Source organism: Dipodomys merriami, unplaced genomic scaffold (assembly GCF_024711535.1).
Source record: "Dipodomys merriami isolate MVZ:Mamm:240054 unplaced genomic scaffold, mDipMer1.0.p SCAF_95, whole genome shotgun sequence".
In the NCBI taxonomy this organism is placed as follows: Eukaryota; Metazoa; Chordata; class Mammalia; order Rodentia; family Heteromyidae; genus Dipodomys; species Dipodomys merriami.
The window spans coordinates 2,525,083-2,543,235 of record NW_027206568.1 but is presented as its reverse complement, the minus strand read 5'-3'; positions in this window follow the sequence as shown (position 1 = coordinate 2,543,235).

Here is an 18,153-nt window from a genome sequence, read left to right as displayed (position 1 = left end):
AACATTAACACTCCCCCTCACCCTAATCCAAATTGTAACCCTAACCCACATCCTAACCTTCATCCTAATCCTAACCCTAACCCTCACCCTAACCCTAAAACTAATTCTATCCCTCAACCATACCTTAACACTGACCCTCACCATAACCCTAACCTTAACCCTCACCCTAACACTAAACCTAACCCGAAACCTAAACCTCACCATAACCCTAACCCTAACCCTCACCCTCACCCTTGCCCTCATCCTAACCCTAATCCTAACCCTAAACCTCATGCTAACCCTCAACCTAACCCTAAACCTCACCCTATAACTAGCACTAATCTTAACTCTCAACCTAACCCTAAACCTAAACCTCACCCTAACCCTAACCCTAACCCTCACCAGCATGCTAGCCCTCCTGCTAAACCTAATCCTAAACCTAACCCTCACCCTAACCCTCACCCTAACCCTAACCCTAACCCTCACTCTAACCCTAACCCTCAACTTCACCCTCAGCCTAACCCTAACCCTAACCATAACCATCACACTCACCCTCACACAAACCCTAATCCTAAACGTAACCCTATACTTAACACTAAACCTCACCCTAACCCACATCCTAACCCTAACCTTAACACTAACACTAACCATCACCCTAAACCTAAACCTCACCCTAACCCTAACCCTAATCCTCAACTTCAACCTAGCCCTCACCCTAACCGTAACCCTAATCCTCACCATCAACCTCACACTAAACCTAACACTAATCCTCAATCTAACATTCACCCTCAAGCTCACCCTAACCCTAACCCTCACCTTAACATTAACTCTAACCCTAAACCTCACCCTCACCCTCACCCTAACACTCACCCTCACCCTCACCCTCAGCCCATCCCTAAGCCTAACCCTAACCATAACCCTAACCCTCACACTCACCCTCACCCTAACCCTAATCCTAATCCTAACCCTAAACCTAACCCTCACCCTAACCTTAACCCTCACCATAACCCTAAGCTTAACACTAACCCTAACCCTAAACCTCACCCTATCCCTCACCCTAACCGTAACTGTAATGCTGAACCTCTCCCTCCCCCTCCCCCTAACCCTAACCCTAAACATCACACTCACTTTAGCCCTCACACTAAACCTAATCCTAACCTTAACCCTCATCCTAACCCTCACCCTAACCTTAAACCTAACCCCCACCCTAACCCTAGCATTCACCCTTAACCTCACCCTTAGCCTAACCCTAAATCTAATCCTAAGCCACACACTCTCCCTCAACCTAACCCTAACTCTAACCCTTACCCTAACCCTTACCCTTACCATCAAACTCACCCTTAGCCTAACCCTAAGCCTAACCCTATACATAACCCTAACCCACACACTCACCCTCAACCTAACCCTAATCCTAACCCTAAACCTAACGTGAACCCTCACCCTCACCCTAATCATAACCCTCACCCTAACCCTAAAGCTAACCCGAACCCTAAACCTCAGCGTAACCCTAACCCTAACACTCACCCTCACCCTAGCCCTCATCCTAACCCTAATCCTAACCCTAACCCTCATGATAACCCTCACCCTAACCTTAACACTAACCCTCACCCTAAACCTAGCCCTAATCCAAATCCTCAACCTAACCCTAAACCTCACCCTCACCATAACCCTAACCCTATCCCTCAACCTATCCCTAAACCTAACCCTAACGCTAAACCTCGCCCTAACCCTAACCCTAACCCTCACCCTCACACTAGCCCTCACTATAACCCTAATCCTAACCTTAACCCACATCCTAACCCTCAATTTAAACCTAAACCTAACCCTCACCCTAACCCTAACCCTCAACCTTAACCTCACCCTTAGCCTAACCCTAAGCCTAAACCTAAACCTAACCCTAACCCATACACTCACCCTCAACCTAACCCTAAACCTAACCCTCACCCTAACCCTAAACTTCACCCTCAATCTCAACCTTATCCTAACCCTAAGCCTAACCCTATACATAACCCTAACCCACACACTCACCATCACCCTAACCCTAATACTAACCCTAACTCTAACACTAACCCTCACATTCACTGTAAGGGTAACCCTAACGCAAACCCTAACAATAACCCTAACCCTAACTCTAACACTCACCCTAACCATAATACTCACCCTAACCCTAACGCTCTCCCTAACACTTACCCTCACCCTTACACTAACCCTAACCCTAACATTAACCCTCACATTAATCTTAACCCTCACCCTAACCCTAAACCTCACCATAACCCTAACCCTCACCCTCACTCTAGACCTCACCCTAATCCTAATTCTAACAGTAACTCTTACCCTAACCCAAACCCTAAAACTAACACTTACCCTTATCTTAACCCTCACCCACAGCCTAAACCTCACCTTTACGCTTACCATCACCTTCACCGTAACACTCAGCCTAACCCTAACCCTCATCCTAAACCTCACCCTAAACTTAACCCTACCCATCACACTATCCCTAACCCTCAACCTCAACCTCACCCTCAGACTAACAATAAGCCTAAGCCTAAACCTAAACCTAACCCTCAACATCACCCTAGCCCTCACCCTAACCCTAATCCTAACCCTCAACATCACCCTCACCCTCACCCTTACCTTAACCTTAAACTTAACCCTAACCCTAAGAATAACCATAACCCAAAACCTAAACTTAAAATTCACCCTCACCGTAACTCTAACCCTATCCCAAACCCTCACATTAACCCTAACCCTGACTCTAACCCTAACGCTAAACCTTACCCTAAACCTAACACTAACCCTAATCCTCACCCTAAGACATACCCTAACCCTAATCTAACCCTAACACTCACCCTAACCCTCACTCTAACCCTAAATCAAACCCTCATCCTAAATCTAACCCTCACCCTCATCCTCAGCCTCAGCCTAACCCTAAGCCTAACATTACCCCTAACCCTAACTGTCACACTCACAGTCATCGTAACTGTAATCCTAACCCTAACACCAACCCTAAACCTAACCCTAACCCTAAACCTAACCCTCACCCTAACCCTCACTCTAACCCTAACCCAACCCTGTTGCTCATCCTAGCATATAGCCTAAAGCTAATCCTATCCCTAACCCTCACCATAACCCTCACTCTAAACATAACCCTAAAGCTAACCCTCAACCTCACCCTACCCCTAATCCTAACCCTAACCCTAAGCATAACACTAACCCTCACACTCAATCTCAACTTAACCCTAATCCTAATCCTAACCGTTACCCTAACCCTCACCCTCACCCTAACCCTCATCCTAACCCTACTCCTAACCCTAACACTCACCATAAACCTCACCCTAAACCTCACCCTAACCCTAAATCTAACCCTTACCATCACCTTCGCCTTAACTGGAACCCTAACCATAACCCTAAAACTTATCCTAACCCTAACCCCAAACCTCACCCTCACCCTAAAACTCACCCTAACCCTAACCCTAAACCTCACTCTCACCCTAGCCCTCACCCTAGCCCTCACCCTAACCATAACTCTAACCATAACCCTCATCATAACCCTAACTTTCACACTAACCCTAACCCTAACCCTCACCCTCACCCTCACCCTAACCCTAACCCTAACCCTCACCCTCACCCTAAACCAAACCCTAACCCTAGCACTCACTCTAACCCTAACCCTAACCCTCACACTCACCCTCAATCTAAACCTAATCTTAAACCTAACCCTATCCCTAACACTAACCCTCACATTAACCATCACCCTAGCTCTCACCCTAACCCTAATCCTAACCGTACACCTCATCCTAACACTCACCCTAACCCTAACCCTAACCCTCACACTAACCCTCACCCTAAACCTAACATTAACACTAACGCTAAATCTAACCCTAAACCTCACCCTCGCCCTAACACTAACTCTAACCCTAACCCTGAATATAAACCACACCCTAAAACTAACCCTAACCCTCACATTAACCGTAACCCTAACCCTAACAATAACCCTAAACCTAACCCTAACCCTCATTGTAACCATAACCGTCACCATAACCCTAACCCTCACTCTAACACTTACCCTCACCCTAAAACTAACCCTCATCCTAAAGCTAAACCTAACACTAAGCATAACCCTAAACCTTTCCCTATCCCTTACCCTAACCCTGAAACTCACCCTCACACTCACCCTAACCTAATAATAAACATCACCTCAAAATAACCCTCACCCTAACCCTAACCCTAACACTAATCCTAACCCTAATCCTCATCCTAACTCTCACCCTAACTCTAACTCTAACTCAAACGCTAACCCTAACCCAAACCCTAACCCTAAACCTCACCCTCACCCTCACCCTCAGCTTAACACTAAGCCTAACCCTAACCCTAAGCCTAACCCAAACACTCACCCTAACACTAACCCTAATCCTAACCCTAATCCTAATCTTAACCCTCACCCTAACCCTCACCCTCATCCTAACCCTCACCCCAACCCTAACCCTAACACTAACCCTAACCCTAAACCTCAACTTAAACTCACCCTCACCATAAATCTAACCCTAAACCTCATCCTCACCCTCACCCTAAAGCTAACCCTAACCCTAAACCTCACCCTAACCCTAACCCTCACACTCACCCTCACCTTCAGCGTAACTCTAAACCTAACCCTAACAATAACACTAACCATCACCTTAACCCTCACACTCACCCTCACCGTAATCCTAACCCTAACCCAAACCCTCACCCTAACCTTTACCCTAACCCTAAGCTAAACCTCACCCTAACCCTAAACCTAACCCTCACCCTCAGCCTCACCCTCACGGTAAACTTAAACCTAACCATAACACTAACAATAACACTAACCCTAACCCTAATCTAACCCTCACCATCACCCTCACCCTAACCCTAACCCTCACCCTAACCCTAACCCTCACCCTCACCGTAATCCTCACCCTAACACTCACCCTAACCCTAACCCTAAACCTCACCCTAACTCTAACCCTAACCCTCACCCTCACCCTAGCACTCAGCCTAGCCCTAATCTTAAAACTAAACCTCACCCTAAACCTCACCCTAACCCTAACCCTAACCCTCACCCTAACCCTAAAACCCTAACAATCACCCTAACCCTTACCCTCACCTTCACTCTCAAGCTCGGCCTAAGCATAAGCCTAAGCCTAAGGCTAAGCCTAACCATCATAGTCACCCTCACCCTCACCGTAACCGTAACACTAACCCTAACACTAACCCTCACACTAACCCGCACCCTAACGCTAACACTAACCCTAAACCTCACCCTCACCCTAAACCTAACCCTCATCCTCACCCTCAGCCTAACCCTAAGCCTAAGCCTAACCCTAACCCTAACCCTCACCCTAACAATAGCCCTCACCATAACCCAAACCATAACATTACACCTAACCCTAACACTCACACTAACCCTAACCCTAACCCTAACAATAACCCTAAACCTCACCCTCACCCTAACACTAACCCTAACTCTAAACCTCATCCTAACCCTAACCCTAACCCTCAACATCACCCTCACCCTCACATTTACCTTAACCTTAACCTTAACCCTAACCCTAAGAATAACAATAATCCTAAACCTAAACTTAAAACTCACCCTCACCGTAACTCTAACCCTAACCCAAACCCTCACCCTAACCCTAGCCCTCAACCTAACCCTAGTGCTAAACCTTACCCTAAACGTATCCCTAACTCTAATCCTCACCCTAGGACATACCCTAACCCTAATCATAACCCTAACCCTCACCCTAACCCTCACTCTAACCCTAAACAACACGGTCACCCTAAATATAACCCTCACCCTCACCCTCAGCTTCAGCCTAACCCTAAGTCTAACACTAACCCTAACCCTAACTGTCACACTCACAGTCATCGTTACCCTAATCCTAACCCTAACACCAACCCTAAACCTAACACTAACCCTAAACCTAACCCTCACCCTAACTCTCACTCTAACCCTAACCCTAAAACTGTCGCTCATCCTAGCACATACCTTAACGCTAATCCTATCCCTAACCCTCACCATAACCCTCACCCTAACTCTCACTCTAAACCTAACCCTAAAGCTAACCCTCACCCTCACCCTATACCTAATCCTAACCCTAACACTAACCCTCACATGCACCCTCACCTTAACCCTAATCCTAATCCTAACCCTTACCCTAACCCTCACCCTCACCCTAACCCTCATACTAACCCTGCCCCTAACACTAACACTAACCCTAATCCTCACCCTAACCCTCACCCTAACCCTAAATCTAACCCTAACCCTCACACTCGCCTTAACCCTAACCCTAACCATAACCCTAAAACTAACCCTAACCCTAACCCTAAACCTCACCCTCACCCTAAAACTCACCCTAACCCTCACCCTCACCCTCACCCTAACTATAACAGTCACCATAACCCTAACTTTCACACTAACCCTAACCCTAACCCTCACCCTCACCCTCACCCTAACCCTAACCCTAACCCTCACCTTCACCCTAAACCAATCCCTAACCCTAATACTCACTCTAACCCTAAGCCTAAGCCTAAGCCTAACCCTAACCCTCACACTTACCCTCAAACTAAACCTAATCCTAAACCTAACCCTATCCCTAAACCTAACCCTCATATTAACCACCACCCTAGCAATAACCCTCAGCATAACACTCACCCTAACGCTCACTCTAAACCTAACCCTAAAGTTAACCCTCACCCTCACCCTACCACTAATACAAACCCTAACACTAACCCTCACACTCACCCTCACCTTAACCCTAATCCTAATCCTAATCCTTAGCTTAACCCTCACCCTCTCCCTAACCCTCATCCTAACCCTGCCCCTAACACTAACACTAACCCTAACCCTCACCCTAACCCTCACCCTAAACCTAAATCTAACCCTAAACCTAACACTCGCCTTAACTCTAACCCTAACCATAACCCTAAAACTCACCCTAACCCCAACCCTAAACCTCACCCTCACCCTAAAACTCACCCTAACCCTAACCCTAAACCTCACTCTCACGCTAGCACTCACGTAAGCCTAACCCTAACCCTAACCCTCACCCTAACCATAACCCTCACCATAACCCTAACTTTCACACTAACCCTAACCCTCACCCTCACCCTCACCCTCACCCTAACCTTAACCCTAACCCTCACCTTCACCCTAAACCAAACCCTAACCCTAACACTCACTCTAAACCTAAGCCTAAGCCTAACCATAACCTTAACCCTCACACTTACTCTCAATCTAAACCTAATCCTAAACCTAAACCTATCCCTAACCCTAACCCTCATATTAACCACGACCCTAGCAATCACCCTCAGCCTAACCCTCACATAAACCCTCACTCTAAACATAACCCTAAAGTTAACCCTGACCCTCACCCTACCCCTAATACTAACCCTAACAATAACCCTCACACTCACCCTCACCTTAACCCTAATCCTAATCCTAAACCTTACCCTAACCCTCACCCTCACACTAACCCTCATCCTAACCCTCCCCTTAACACTAACACTAACCCTAACCCTCACCCTAACCCTCACCCTAACAATCACCCTAATCCTAAATCTAACCCTAACCCTCACCCTCGCCTAAAAGGTAACCCTAACCATAACCCTAAAACTCACCCTAACCCTAACCCTAAACCTCACCCTCACCCTAAACTCACCCTATCTCTAACCCTAAACCTCACTCTCACCGTAGCCCTCACCTTAAGCCTAATCCTAACCATAAACCTCTCTCTAACCATAACCCTCACCATAAACCTAACTTTCACACTAACCCTAACCCTAACCCTCACCCTCACCATAACCCTCACCCTAACCCTTATCCTCACCCTAACACTAATCCTAACCCTCAGCCTAATCCTGATCAAACCCTAACCCTAACCCTATCCCTCACCCTAACATTAACCCTAACCCTAACCCTAACTCTCAACCTAACCCTCAAACTCACCCTCACCCTTAACCTCACCCTCAGAGTAAACCTAAACCTAACCCTAATCCAAAACCTAATCCTCACCCTCACTCTCATCTTAACTCTAAACCTAACCGTAACTTCACCCTCACCCTAACCCTCACTCTCACCCTAGCCCTCACCCTAAGCCTAATCCTAACCATAAACCTCCCCCTAACCATAACCCTCACCATAAACCTAACTTTCACACTAAACCTAACCCTAACCCTCACCCTCAACCTCACCCCCACCCTAACCCTAAACCTCACTCTCAGCCTAAACCCAACCCTAACCCTAACACTCATTCTAACCCTAAGCCTAACCCTAACCCTAACCCTAACCCTCACACTCAACCTCAATCTAAACCTAATCCTAAACCTAACCCTATCCCTAACTCTAACCCTGTCATTAACCACCACCCTAGTAATCACCCTCAGCCTAACCCTCACCCTAATCCTAACCCTAACACTAACCTTAACCCTCACCCTCAACATCACCCTCAGAATAAACATAAGCCTAAGGCTAAACCTAGCCCTAACCCTCAACCCCACCCTAGCCCTCACCCTAACCCTAATCCTAACCCTAACCCTCATCATAACCCTCAATCTAACCCTAACCCTAACCATCACTCGAACCCTAATCCTCACCCCAAACCTCACGCTCAGCCTAACCTTAAGCCTAAGCCTAACCCTAACCCTAACCCTCACACTCACTGTCACCCTAAACCTAATACTAATCCTAACCCTAATCCTAACCCTAAACCTCAACCTAAACCTCACCCTAACCCTAACCCTAACACTAACCCTAAACCTAACCCTCAACCTAACCCTCCCCCTAACCCTAACTCTAAACCTAAACCTCCCTCTCAACCTAACCCTAATCCTAACCCTAACCCTAAACCTCACCCTCACCCTAGCCCTCACCCTAACCCTAACCCTCATCCTCACGCTAAACCTCACACTAACCCTAAAACTAGTCCTCAATCTTAACCTCACCCTCACCCTAACCCTAACCCTAACCCTCAACCTAACCCTAACCCTCACTCTTACCGTAATCCTCACTCTCAGCCTAACATTCACCTTTACCCTTACTGTCACCCTCAACCTAACCCTAACCCTAACCCTAACCCTCATCCTAAACCTCACCCTGACTGTAACCCTAAGCATCACATTAACCCTAACCCTCACCCTGACCCAGAGCCTCAGCCTAATCCTAAACCTAAGCCTAACCCTAACCCTAAACCTCACCGTCAACCTAGACCTCACTGTAACCCTAATTCTAACCCTAACCCTAATGCTAACCCTAAACCTAACCCTACAACTAACCATCACCTTAAACCTAATCCTCATCCCCAACCTCACCTTCAGCCTAAGCCTAAACCTAAGCCTAACCCTAACCCTAAACCTCACACTCACCCTCACCATAACCCTAATCCTAAACCTAACCTTAACCCTAACCCTAAAACTCAGCCTAACCCTCACCCTAACACTAACCCAAACCCTCATCCTCAACATCACCCTCAGACTAACCCTAAGCCTAAGCCTAAACCTAACCCTAACCCTAAACCTCACCCTAGCCCTAACCCTAACCCTAATCCTAACCCTTGCTCTGATCCTATAACTGAAACTATCCCTAACCCTAACCATCACCCGAACCCCAATCCTCACCCCCAACCTCACGCTCAGGCTAACCCTAAGCCGAAGCCTAACCATAACGCTAACCCTCACACTCACCGTCACCCGAACACTAATCCTAACCGTAATGCTAACCCTAACTCTAAACCTTAACCTAACCCTCACACTGTCACCCTAACCCTAACACTAACACTAACGCTAACTTTAACCCTAAACCTCACCCTCACCCTAACCCTAACCCTAAACAAAAACCTCACCCTAAACATAACCCTAACCATCATCCTCACTGTAACCGTAACCCTAACCCTAACCTTAACTATAATCCTAAACCTAACCCTAACCCTCATTCTAACCCTAACCCTAACCCTAACTCTCACCCTAACACTAACCCTCACCCTAACACTAACCCTAACCCTAACACTAATCATCACACTAACCCTAATCGTCATTCAAACCCTAAACCTCACCCTAACCCTAACCCTCACCCTCAACCTAGCCCTCACCCTAAACCTAACCCTCATCCTCACCCTAACCTCAGACTAACCCTAAAACTAATCCTCAATCTTAACCTCACCCTCACCCTAACCCTAACCCTAACCCTCAACTTAACCCTAACCCTCACCCTTACCGTAATCCTCACATTCACCTTTACCCTTACTGTCACCCTCACGCTAACCCTCACCTTAACCCTAACCCTCATCCTAACCCTCACCCTGACTGTAACCCTAAGCATCAACCTAACCCTAACCCTCACCAACACCACAGCCTCAGCCTAACCCTAACCCTAAGCCTAACCCTAACCCTAACCCTCACCCTCACCCTAGACCTCACCCTAACCCTAATCTTAACCCTAACCCTAATCCTAACCCTAAACCTAACTCTAACCCTAACCATCACCCTAAACCTAATCCACATCCCCACCCTCACCCTCAGCCTAACCCTAAACCTAACCCTCACCCTCACCCTCACCGTAACTCTAACCCTAACCCTAAGAATAACAGTTACACTAACCCTAACCCTAACGCTAACACTCACACTCATCGTAAACCTAACCCTAACCGAAGCCCTCACCCTAACCCTAACCCTAACCCTAACCCTAAACCTCACCCTAACCCTAAATCTCACCCTCAGCCTCACCTTCACTGTAAACTTAACCTTAACCATAACACTAACAATATACCTCACTCTAAACCTAACCCTAACCCTAACCCTCACCCTCACAGTAACCCTAACCCTAACCCTCACCCTAAACCTAAACCTAACCCTAATACTAAACCTCGCTATAATGCTAACTCTAAACCTCACCCTCACCCTTGCCCTCATTCTAACCCTAAACCTAACCTTAACCTCATCCTAACCCTCAACCTAACCCTAACGCTAACACTCACCCTAAACCTAACCCTTGCCCTCAACCTCACCCTTAGCCTAAACCTATGCCTAAGCCTAACCCTAACCCTAACCCTCACACTCACCCTCACCCTAACGCTTATCCTAACAATAACCCTAACCCTAACCCTAAAACTCACCATAACCCTCTCCCTAACCCTAACTCTAAACCTCACCCTAAACCTAACCCGAACTCTAACCATAACCCTAAACGTAAACCTCACCCTAATTCTAACCCTAAACCTCACCCTCACCGTCACCTTAAACATAAGCCTAACCCTAACCCTAAAAATAACCCTAACCCTAAGACTAATCCTAAACCTAACCATAACTCTCACCCTAACCATAACCCTCACCTTAACACTTACCCTCACCCTAAAACTAACCCTAATCCTAACACTAACCCTCACACTAACATTAACCATCACCTTAACCCTAAACCTCAACCTAACACTATCCCTAACCCTCACCCTCACCCTAGCCCTCACCCTAACCCTAACACTAATACTCAATCTAACCCTCACCCTCACCCTAACCCTAAATCTAATCCTCACCCTAACCCTCACCCTAACCCTAGCCCTCACCTTTACCCTTACTGTCACCCTCATCCTAACCCTAACCCTAACCCTAACCCTAACCCTCAGCCTAACCCTCAGACTAACTGTAACCCTAACCATCACGCTAACCCTAAACTTCAACCTCACCCTCACCCTCAGCCTAAGCCTAAGCCTAACCCTAAGCCTAACCCTAACCATAACCCTCACCCTAGCACTCACCCTAACCCTAATCCTACCCCTAACCCTCATCCTAACCCTAACCTTAAACCTAACACTAACCCTAACACTAACCCTAACCCTAAAACTAATCCTCACACTAACCCTAATCATCACCCTAACTCTAACACTCACCCTAAACTTAACCCTCACTCTCACCCCAACCCTCACCCTAACCATAATTATCATACTCACCCTAAACCTCACACTAACCCTAAAACTAATACTTAATCTAAAACACACCCTCACCCTAACCCTGACTCTAACCCTCATCCTAGACCTAAACCTTACATTTACCATAATCCTCATTCTCCGCCTAACCCTCAACTTTACCCTTACTGTCACCCTCACCCTAAGCCTAACCCTATACCTAAGCCTAACCCTCACCCTTAACCTCACCCTAAACCTAAAGCTTAACCTAACCATAATCCTAGCCCTCACCATAACCCTAACCCTAACCCTAACCCTCACCCTCACATTAACCCTATCTCTAATGCTAACGCTAACACTCACCCTCAACATAACCCTAAACCTAAGCCTCACCCTAAACCTAACCTTAACCCTAATACTATATGTAACCCTCAGTCTCACCCTAAGCCGCACTCTTAACCCTTACCCTAACCCTAACCCTCACCCTAACCCTAAACCTAACACTAACACTAAACCTCACCCTAACCCTCACCCTATCCCTAAACCTAAACCTAACCCTCACGCTAACGCTCAACCTAACACTCAACCTAAACCTAAACCACAACCTCACCCTAACCCTCACCCTAAAACTTACCCTCACCCTAACCCTAACGATAACCCTCACCCTAATCCTCACAGTAACCCTAAGCCTGAACATCACCCTAACAATCACTGTCACCTTAACCCGCACCCTAACCCAAACCATCACTCTCACCCTAAAACTCACCCTCTCCTGAACCCGAACCCTCACCCTAACCATACCCTAAACCTCACCCTAACCCTACCCTTCACCCTAATCCGAACTATAAACCTCACCCTCATACTAACCCAAACCCTCACCTTAAACCTCACCATAACCCTCACCCTAACCCTAAAGCTAACCCTAACTCTCACTCTCACCCTAACCCTCACCGTAACCTTTATCCTCACACTAACCATAACCCTAACCCTAATCCTCACATTAATGCTAACCCTCACCCTCACCCTAAACCTACCCCTCACCCTACCCCTCACCATAACCCTAACCCTAACCCTCACCCTAGCCCTGTCCCTAACACTCAAATTTGCACTACCCCTCAATGTCACCTTCACCCTAACCCTTACCCTAAAACTAACCCTCACCTACACCCTCACCATCAGCCTCACCCTAACCCTCACCCTAACCTAACCCTCAGCTTAACCCTCACCCTAATCCTAACCCTAACCCTAAACCTCACCTTAAACCTCACCCTCACCCTAATCCTCACCCTCACATTAACACTAACCCTAAGCCTTTCCTTACCAAAAACCTCAACTTCACCCTAACCCTCACCCTAAACCTCACCCTCACCCTAGCACTCACGATAAAACTAACCCTAAACCTAATCCTCACCCTCAAAGTCACCCCCACCCTCAGGGTAACCCTAACCCTATTCATAACACTAAGCCTAAACCTCACCCTCACCCCCACTCTAACCTTAACCCTAACCCTAACCCTAATGCTGACACTAGCCCTCACCCTCACCCTAACTCTAATCATAACCCTAACCCTAAACCTAACCCTAATGATAACGCTAAACCTCAACCACACCCTAACCTTCAAACTAACACTTACCCTCACCCTCACCCTAACTCTAACCCTAAAACTACTCCTCAACTTAACCCTCACCCTAACCCTAACCCTACCCCTCAGACTAACCCTCACCCTAAACCTAACCCTAAACCTAATCCTCAGGGTATCCCTAACCATAACCCTAACACTCACCCTAAACCTTTCCCTCACCTTAACCCTAATGCTAACATTAATCCTCAACCTCACACTAATCCTCGCCCTAACCCTTACACTCACATTAACCCTATCCCTCACCCTCACACTAACACTCACCCTAACCCTAACCCTCACCCTAACTCTCACCCTAACCCTAACACTAACCTTCACCCTAAACCTCACCCAAACCCTAACACTAACCTAAAACCTGAACCTAAACCTCACCCTCACCCTAACCCTCACCCTAACCCTGACCCTCACACGAACCCTAACCCTAACCCTCAGCCTAACCCTCATCCTAAACCTAACCCTAACCCTAACCCTGACAATAACCTTAATGCTAACTCTAACCCTAACCCTCACATTTACCCTAACCCTCGTCCTCACCCTCAACCTCACCCTCAGACTAAACTTAACCCTAACACTACTCCAAACACTAACCCTCACCCTCACCCTAACTCTAAACCTAACCCTAACCATTACACTCACCCTAATACTAACCCTAGCACACACCCTCACCCTAAGCCTAACCCTAATCCTAAACATTACCCTCACCCTCTCCCTAACCCTTACCCTCACACTAATCCTAACCTTAACCCTCAGCCTAACCCTCATCCTAACCCTAACCCTAACCATCACCCTAATTTTAACCCGAACGCTAACCCTAACCCTCAAACAAACCATAACCCTAACCCTAACCCTCACCCTCACCCTAAACCTAAACCTTACCCTAACCCTAACACTAGCCCTCAAACTAACCCTTACCCTCACCGTCACCCTAAAATTAACCCTCACTCTAACCCTTACCCTCACCCTAACCCTCACTCTAACCTTTACCAACACCCTAACCCAAGCCCTAAACCTAAACCTAACACTAACACTAAACCTCACCCTAACCCTCACACTAACCCTTACCAACACCCTAACCCAAGCCCTAAACCTAAACCTAACACTAACACTAAACCTCACCCTAACCCTCACCCTAACGCTAAACCTAAACCAAACCCTCACCCTAAAGCTCACCCTAACCCTCAACCTAACTCTAACCCTCACCCTGACCCTAACACTCACCCAAAACCTTACCCTCACCCTAACCCTTACCATAAACCTAACTCTAACCCTCACCCTCACCCCAATCTAACCCTCACCCTAACCCTCACCCTAACTCTAACGCTATTCCTAAACCTCAACATCACCCTAAAACTCATCCTAACCCTTACCCTCACCATAACACTAACACCAAACCTAACCCTAATCCTCACCTTAACCCTAACCCTCACCCTCACCCTAACCCTCAACGTCACCTTAACCCTCACCCTAACCCTGTCACCCACACTCTAAAACTCACACTAAACCAAACCCTCACACTCACCCTCACCCTACCCTAAACCTCACCCTAACCCTCATCCTCACACTAGCCCTCACCCTAAAACTAACCCTAACCATAACCCTCACCCTCAACCTCACCCCCAACCTCACCCTCACCCTCACCATAACCCTAAACCTCAACCTAACCCTAACGCTCACCCTAACACTTACCCTCACCCTAACCCACACCCTAACTCTAACCCTAACCCTACCCCTCAAACCTAATCCTCACCCGAAACCTAACCCTAACCCTAATCCTCACCTTATCCCTAACCATAACCCTAAATCTCACCGTAATCCTCACACTCACCGTCACCCCAATGCTAATGTTAACACTCAGCCTCACCCTAAACCACTCCCTAACCCTTCCCCTCACCTGCAGCCTATCCATCACCCTCACCCAAACGTTCACCCCAGGCCTTACACTCACCTTAACCCTCACCATATCCGTAACCCAAACATTAACACTAACCCTCACCCTACCCCTCACCCTAACACTAAGCTTAACCCAAACCCTCACCCTGACCCTAACCGTCACCCTAACCCTTACCCTCATCCTAACTCTAACCCTAACCCTCAACCAAACCCTAACCCTCAACCTCACCCTCAACCTCACCCTCACCCTCACCCTAATCCTCACCCTCACCCTCACCCTCACCCTAACCATAACGATAACCCTAACCCTCACCCTAAACGTAACTCTGACACACTCCCTCACCCTCACCCTAAGCCTTACCCTACACCCAAGCCGAATCCTAAACCTAACTCTCACTCTCACCCTCACTCTAAACCTAAACCTTAACCTAAACCTAACCCTAACCCTAGTCCTCACCCTGAACCTTAAGATCACCGTCACCCTAACGCTAACCCTAACCTTCACCGTAACTCTAACCCTAACCCTAACTCTCACCCTAAACCTATCCTTAACCCTAATGCTATCCCTAACCCTCACCTTCATCCTAAACCTCACTCTTACCCTTACCCTCACCATAACCCTTACAGTAACCCTAATCCTAACACTAACACTAAACCTCACCCTAACCCTCACACTAACCCTAAACATAAACCTAACCCTCACCCTAACGCTCACCCTAACCCTCAACCTAACCCTAACCCTCACCCTAATGCTCACCCTAAACCTTACCCTCACCCTAAACCTAACCCTAAACCTAACTCTAACCCTCACCCTCACCTAACCTAACCTGGATCCTAACTCTCACCCTAACCCTCACCCTAAATCTAACGGTATCCCTAAAGCTCACCCTCACCCTAAACCTCATTCTAACCTTTACACTCACCATAAACCTAACCCTAACCCTAACCCTAATCCTCACCATAACCCTAACCATCACCCACACCCTAAAACTCACCCTCACCCAAACACTCACCCTCACCCAAACCCTATCCTAAACCTCACCCTAACCCTGACCCTTACCCTAAACCTAACTCTAAGCCTCACCCTCATACTAACCCTAACCCTCACCTTATCCCTCACCCTAAACCTATCGCTAACCCTAACCCTCACTCTCAACCTAACCCTCACCCTTACCCTTATCCTCACACTGACACTAACCCTAACCCTAATCCTCACATTAACCCTAACCCTCACCCTAAACCTAACCCTACCCCTCACTCTACGCCTCACCCTAACCCTAAACCTAACCCTAACCCTAACCCTCACGATAACCTTAACGCAAACTCTAATCCTGACCCTAAACCTAACCCTAACCCTCAACCTAACCTTACCCTAACCGTAAACCTGACCCTCACCTAAACCCTAACCCTTACCCTCAACCTCAACCTCACCCTCACACTCACACTAACCCTCACACTCATCCTCACTCTAACATTAACCATAACCCTAATCCTCACCCTAAACCTAACCTTCACCCTCACCCTCACCATCACCCTCACCATAACCCTCACCCTATCCCAAACCATAACCATAACCATAACACTAAACCTAACTCTGACCCTCACCCTCACCATCACCCTATGCCTGACCCTACACCTAAGCCTAATCCTAAACCTAACCCTCACCCTAATGCTAACCCTAACCCTCACCCTAAGCCTAACCTTCACCCTATCCCTAACCCTAACCCTAACCCTCACACTAACCCTAACCCTAACCCTAACCCTAAACCTAACCCTAACCCTAACCTTAAGCCTAACCCTCACCCTAACCCTCACCCTAAACCTAACCCTCACCCGAACCCTAACCCTAACCCTTAGCCTAAACCTCATCCTAACTCTAACCCTAACGCTCACCCTAAGCATCATGCTAAACCTAACCCTAACACTCACATTAATCCTAACCCTCACCCTCACCCTCAAACTCAACCTCAGCCTAACCCTAACACTAAACCTAATCCAAACGCTAACTCTCACCCTCACCCTCACCCTAACTCTAAACCTAACCCTGTACAAAACCCTCACCCTAATCCTAACCCTCACCTTAACCCTAACTCTAATCCTAAACCCAACCCTCACACTCACCCTAAACCTTACACTCACCCTAACCCGCAGCCTAACACTCATCCTAACCATAACCCTAACAATAACCCGCACCCTAACCTTAACCCTAAACCTAACCCAAACCCTAACCCTCACCCTCACCGTCACTCTAACCCTCACCCTCACCCTCACCCTAACCCTAACCATTACTGTAAACCTCCCCCTAAACCTAACTCTGACACTCACCCTCACCCTAACCCTAAACCTTACCCTAAACATAACCCTAACCCTAGCCCTCACCCTAACCCTTACCTTCACCGTCACCCTAAACCTAACCCTCACCCTCACCCTAACCCTAACCCTAACACTCACCCTCAACCTACACCTAAACCTAAACCTCAGCCTAACCCTAACCCTAACACTAATGCTAACCCTAACCCTCACCCTAAATCTAAACTTAACCCTAATGCTATCCCTAACACACACCCTCTCCATGAACCTCACTCTAACCCTTACCCTCACCCTAACCCCTACCCTAATCCTAACCCTAACACTAAAACTAAACCTCACCCTAACCCTCACCCTAACCCTAATCCTAAATCTAACCCTCCCCCTAATGCTCACCCTAACCCTCAACGTAACCCTAACCCTCACCCT